General features: G+C 45.9%; 1 pseudogene; it reads right to left on the bottom strand.

The window, feature by feature from the left end:
* LOC105513910 overlaps positions 1-6,584 on the bottom strand; it is a 107,412-nt pseudogene that overhangs the window by 99,731 nt on the left and 1,097 nt on the right.

The following is a 6,584-nucleotide window of genomic DNA, read 5'->3' as shown; positions in this document are numbered from 1 at the left end:
GCAGGCTCCAACATTGGGGGCTGATATGGTTAGAATTAATCCTAACACAAGGGGTGAAAGGAAACCTAAGTATTATATAGGAACCACACGCCACCTAACTGTAAAAATTTAAAATGCAATCCTATATTAATTACCATAAAGAACCCAGCTACTCTAAACCAGAAAACTTGAAGGTATAAATTAAAAATAAATATCTCAAAAAGCAACTCCATGGACCAGTTAGATTTTAGGTTAGTCACCAACTCTACGCCAAGCCCACCCAGAATTACTAAAACTCCCAGTCCCATTAACTTCCTTTAGCCTACTAAACAATAACCCTAAGAGAGTAAAAATAATTAAAATAACTGACTTAAGGCAGACTTTAAAAATTAAAACAGGATATAGAGACATAAATGCCTGGGTTAAATGGGTGAAATTTTCAGCACAAGCCCTCAATAAAAGTAACTGTTACGCGTGCGCCGCTGGTCAACCTCAGGCACAGGTGGTCCCGTTTCCCCCTGGATGGGATACTAATCCCAAAGGAATGCATTGCATGTTGGCTGTATACCAAGACGAGGATGCATGGGGAAATAAGACTTGTAAAATCTGTCATTGCTCTTTCCCACTTTGCAGAGATCAGATCCTAAAGCAAACCCCTCGTTCTCTATAGGGAGTATAAATCACTCCTGTGTCTCTCTAGACAGAAGCTGAAGTTCGATAAACCCATGGGAAAACTCTCAACCTGCACCCACATCCTAAATGTCACTGGAAACCCAGAATGAGGCAACCACTCATCCAGAAAGGGACCCTCCGTAACTTGTTACCGTCCAATTGGACTGGGACTTGTGCTTTAGTACAATTGGCCATTCCGTTCACCCTGGCATTCCATAAAATAGCTAAAAATACACATGGTCATCGAGATCAGAGAAATTTAGCAATTTATTTTAACTCATATATATACACACACATATATATATACACACACACACGCGTGTGCATATATATATATACACGCACATATACACACACATATACACACAAGGCTTCTGGATCAGGGGATGAAAACTTTGTATATCTATCTATCTATTCATCTATCTATCTATCTATCTATCTATCTATATCTAAACTCCATAGGGGTACCTAGAGGACAGCCTAATAAATTCAAAGCATGAAACCAAACACCTGCTGGATTTGAGTCAGCACTTTTCTGGTGGTCAACTATTAACAAGAATGTAAATTGGATTAATTGCATGTCTTATAATCAGCAAGGATTCATCAATTACACTCCAAATGCCCTTAAGGAAAAAGCCAGACAACTAAAGGCCACTAGCTAAATGGCTTGGGAAAACAGAATTGCACTGGAGATAGTATTAGCAGAGAAACGTGGTACATGCGATATACTGGGCAGAAAATGTGACACTTTCATTCACAACAATGCTGCTCAAATGGAACCATCATAAAGGGACTGCAGGGACTAACAACTCTAGTCAATGAGCTGGCAGAAAACACAGGAGTAAACGACCCTTTTACTAACTGGTCAGAAGGTTGGTTTGAAAAATGGAAAGGAATGGTAGCTTCAGTTCTTACATCTCTCATAATTATGGCTGGGGTCTTAACAGCCATAGGATGTTGTGTCATCCCTTGTGTGAAGGGCTTAACACAAAGGTTAATTAAAGTAGCTATTAATAAACAAATGCCGCTAATGTCCCAACAGAATGACTTACTGTTATTAAAAGTCAAACTAAACTCCTCCTCCTATAATGAAGAAAGCAAAAACTTCCAGATATCTAAGTGAAAATAAAACCAAAAAGGGTAAAAAGAAAAAGAGGAGGGAACTGTAAAAAATAACCTATACATGATGGCTCATTTTCATAAGTGCCTTAGAATCTGTTTAAGCAGGCCACATGGAAATAAAGAGATAAAGAAGCAAAATGTACTAAGCCACAATCCCCTCCTTCCTGCTTTCCCTTTGACCTAGTGTCCAGGAGCTTATTGGTCAGGGCAGCTTCAATGACCCCTTCCCCACCTCACCAAAGAATTTAGTTTGGGCTAGCTTGCCATCACCTAAGTGCAGCCACTAGGGCCATAAGTCAAATGCCAAAAGAGTCCTGAGACAGTCACCAGGCATTATGGGCTGCAACAAAATGCAGCAAAAAATGCAGCCAAAAGACCCTGAAGAACATACTTGAAATCTTAATCCAACTACCAATAGGCAATGCCCAGGAAGACTGTAACCCCATAGTATTCAGCTAATGAGGAATTGGGGGAGGGACTTGCACACTAGGGAATAAATTGCTTTTTGAAACTGTCCCAGGTGTGTCTGCACTCCAGACACCTGATCTTGCAAGACTGTCATTAAAAGTCTCTCTTTCGCTGTTCTCTGAGTCTCTGAGTCTATTCTTTGGGTTTGAATGGGTGAATTTCTTTCTCACAGGGGTGTAGATGGCAACGTGGCTCTCATTCCCCTCCCAAATACCCCAACTTTCATTGCCTGTTCCAGAAGCCTTGTCACCTACATGCCTATCTGTACAAAAGGTATGAGGGGACCCTACTGTCCAGCCAGAGAGCTTCCCATCTCTAGCAGCTGTCCCCTTTTCTCACCTGGACCCGCTGCACCTGATACTGTCTTCTTCTTGTATCAAAGGACGCAGAGAATAATACTACTAATAATAATACTAATGATGATGAAAGCAGCAACAGCAGCAACATATGGAATGGCTTGTCATCAACTCTGAAGCACCAGGGCCATCCCTGGAAAAAAGGGCCTGTTACATACCAGGTAACCAAAGCCACAGTCATTCCTGCTTCCCCCACCCTGGCCTGATCCTCTTTATGTTGGAACCCCCAAGGGTAGTCCCAGGTTCACTAGAGGACACAAGGTGAGTGCTGTGATTCCTACTGTATCCGATGGAGCAGATGACCCTCTGCTCCTCAACTTGGGGAATCCTGCAGGCCACCTCTGTCTGGTAGGTCCCATCCCATTGGACAGAATACCCCCAGACTGCTGGGCATCCTGGCTCAAAGACGCCCCATCCTGACACCAGGTCAGAGAGATATTCTGGAGATAGAAGCCAGAGCCCAGCATGTCAGGGTCATGTTGCCCTCCAGGGCCTCACTGCGGGTCACATTCATAGTGGGGGAGGGGAGACTGGAGAAGAAAGGGCAGAGACAATAAGGCACATGGCCAAACCCTGCTCCCCTCTAATGGAGATGCAGGGAACAGGGCTGGTCCACTCCACTGTTCCAACTCTGGCAGAAGTCCTCATGGACCCCAGACCTTCTGCAAGTCTGTCCTCACCCTGGGGCCCAATTCCTCTAGGCTGGCAGAAGGATGGGCCTCAAGACTGTGTCTTTATGCTCTGGGATCCCTGCATTGATGCTGAGGAGGGGAAGGTCAGGATTGGGCTCCTGGTACGTGGGCCAGAGGAACTCTTTGGAATGGGCAGGCTGGGAGGCAGATGGGGCAGCCTTGGCCCTGGGGCTTCCTCGCCTGCCTGACACCCACCCAGGTTCAGGCTTCTGTCAGAGGGCCCACTGCTTCCCCAGATTATGACACTGGACTCTTCAATCCTTGAGCCGCTGTCTTTTTCCAGTGGCTCTAATAAGAGAGAAAAATCAGGATATAACACACCAACAGAAAACACATGCATCCATAGCACAAGGAGAGTTTCCCTGGACGGAGCTGGAGGTAGGGGTGACTCTAGTGGAATAGCGGAGAGGAAAGCCCCTACCCAGGCCCAGTATCTGTTCTCCTGACACCCACACAGGATTCCAGATGCACTGTAGTTTCTGCCTGAAGTCTCCCCATACAGGGAGGGAGTGTATCTTGGCCTGCATAGCATCTTCCTTCTAGATATTTGTGATGTTCATAGCAAAGGTCTGAGCTCTGGAGGACTGGGATACTGTCCATTCCTGAGTCTCCAGATTGAGAGAGAGGAAGAGCTACCCATAAGAGTAGGAATGCCTAAAGCCCCTAGTGCTGCTGGCTTCCTGATCTCACAAACCCTAATCTCCTGGAGGGAATGCAAGTCTACCCCCACGCAGCACTGACCTCTCCATTCCCGTCCAAGTAAGGAACTCAGACCAGAGGGGACCCCTTGCTGGCCCTCCTCCATGCCTTTCTGTGTGGGCTGAGTGCTAGCTCACCTCCCTGCTGAACTCCACTGACCCCCATTCCTCACCCCTACCCCCAGCCAGATCCAGTGGGAACAGACAGGTCCCTGCTCTTTGCCCCCAGCTCTCCTGGAAAAGCCTTCTCCCATCACTCTTGCCCGCTGCCTACTCTCACCTCCTTTCTGGCCCTTGATATATACCAGGGCCCTTCTGAGGTCCGGCCCATTCTCTGTCAAGTCCTCAGTCTCCGTGTCCCAGGTCTCAGCTCCCAGAACCGCTTCTGCCCACTGTCCCTGGGGCCTTGCCCTGCATTTCTGCCTGTCATACAGCAGGAAGGGTTGACCATCCAGATGTCCCTCCACGAGAAACCCTGACTGCACAGATCCATCCCGGGACAGCACTGTGAGGTTGTAATGAAGACTGTGGGGCCCTAGGGAAGAGGAAACCACAGATGAAACTTCTTCCTGGAAGCAACTTTACATTGAAGTTAACACATAGGTCTGCTGTCCCGACCTTCCTGAGGAGGCAGGAAATGCACACAGGCAAAGGGACAAGCATGAGGATTTTAGATACAAGGAAAACTGGGAGGGCAGGAGGATGGAGGAGCAGACTGAGGAACGGAAGATAGGGGAATGGAGATGGCAAACATGTAGGCCAGGTGCCAAGGCGGGGCAGCCACAGGACACCTAAGGGTATAGGGAGGAGGCCAAGGAGAGAGGCTGCCCTGCAGTGGTGAGGGAGGAGCATGAAGGCAGTGGTGGAAGGAAGGTCTTGCCAGAGAAGAGGGTGGAAATGGGAAGGGATCCAGGCTCAGGGTGACCCATGACCAGCATGGCTGTGCTGCACAGGTGAGGGTGAGATGGAGTTGAGGGCCGCTGCCTTTGAGGAAGGCTCACAGTGGACAAGGTGGGAGTAAGGGAGGGTCAGTGCATCTTTTCAAGAAACAGTGCTAGGAACACTGGACATTCACATACAAAAAGAAATGAAGTTGGACTCCTAACTTACACCACATATACAAGTTAACTCCAAATAAATCAAAGACCTATACTCAGGAACTAAAACTGAAAAATTCTTAGAATGAAACATTGGGAATAATCTTCATGACGTAGGTTTTGACAACACATTTATGGATATAACACCAAAACACAGACAACAAAGGAAAAATTGGTAGGTTGGACTCATCAAAATAAAAAAAAATTGAGCATTAAAAAACACAATCTGCAGAGTGAAAAAGCAGCCACCAGAATGGAAGAAAATATTTGCAAATCATATATCTAATAAAAGATTAATATCCAGAATACATAAAGAGCTCCTATAACACAAAAACAAGACTCAAAAAAAACTATGTAGGCAAAGAATTTGAATAGCCAGTTCTCCAAAGAAGATATACAAATGACCAATAGACACATGAAAATATGCTCAACATCAGTAGTTATTAGGGAAATGCAAATCAAAACCACAATGGGCTACTACTTCACACCAACTAGGATGGCTATAATCAAACACACACACAAGTACACACACACACAGAGAAAGACAGAGAGAGAGAGAGAGAGAGAAACAGCAAGTTTGGCAAAGAGGTAGAGAAACTAGAATGTCTGTGTACTACATTGGGAAAGACAAAATGGGGCATCTGCTATGGAAATCAGTGTGTTGGTTCCTCCAAAAACTAAACAATGAATTACCATATGATCCAGAAATTCTACATCTGGGTATTTACCCAAAAGAAATGAAAGCAGAACATTAAAAAGATATTTGAACACTCATGTTCATAGCAGCATAATTCCCAATAGCCAAATTCATAGAGACAGAAAGTAGAACAGTAGTTTCAGGGGCCAGGGGGAAGGAGGAATGGGGAGTTACTGTTTAATGGGGATGCACAAAAATGAGAATGTACTTAATACCATTGAACTGTCCACTTTTAAATGGTGAAAATAGTGAAGTTTATATGTATATTTTACCACAATTAAACAACAAAATAAAATTGTCATAGTGTACCAAACAATAATATAGAATTAGAAAGAGGCTGGGGTCCTGGTCAGAGAGAAGAAAACCAAGGCAGAGGTGAGATTCAGGCCTGAGGAAGGGCCTTCAGAGGGGAGTGGTGCTGGAAGGGGAGCAGTCACACTCCAAAAGAGGGTTCAGGTTACAAAACCCTCACTGGAGGAAAGTGGTTCTGGGAGAAGGCCCAGAGGAGGAGACGACCACAGCCCACTATGTGGTAAGTGAAGATTTTGGATAAGTCTAGGAACTGAGAGCCCACTGGGGTCAAGGAACCAAAAGAGGATGAAGGTCAAGGAGCCCTTGGACCAGAGCCAGTGTTGGGTCTGGGTGGGGGTGAGGAGATGGGCAGGGTAAAGACTAAAGGATGGCATGAGCATGGAGTGGGGGTGACCCTGGGAGAACTTGGGGTAAAGTGAGAACAGAAAGGGAGGGGTTCTGTAGGGGAGGGTGGGGTTTGGGGAAGGTGAGAACTTGCTGAGGGCCCAAGG

The sequence above is a fragment of the Colobus angolensis genome, unplaced genomic scaffold (genome assembly GCF_000951035.1).
Source record: "Colobus angolensis palliatus isolate OR3802 unplaced genomic scaffold, Cang.pa_1.0 Scaffold237, whole genome shotgun sequence".
Lineage (NCBI taxonomy): Eukaryota > Metazoa > Chordata > Mammalia > Primates > Cercopithecidae > Colobus > Colobus angolensis.
This window is presented reverse-complemented; position numbering and strand designations above follow the sequence as displayed.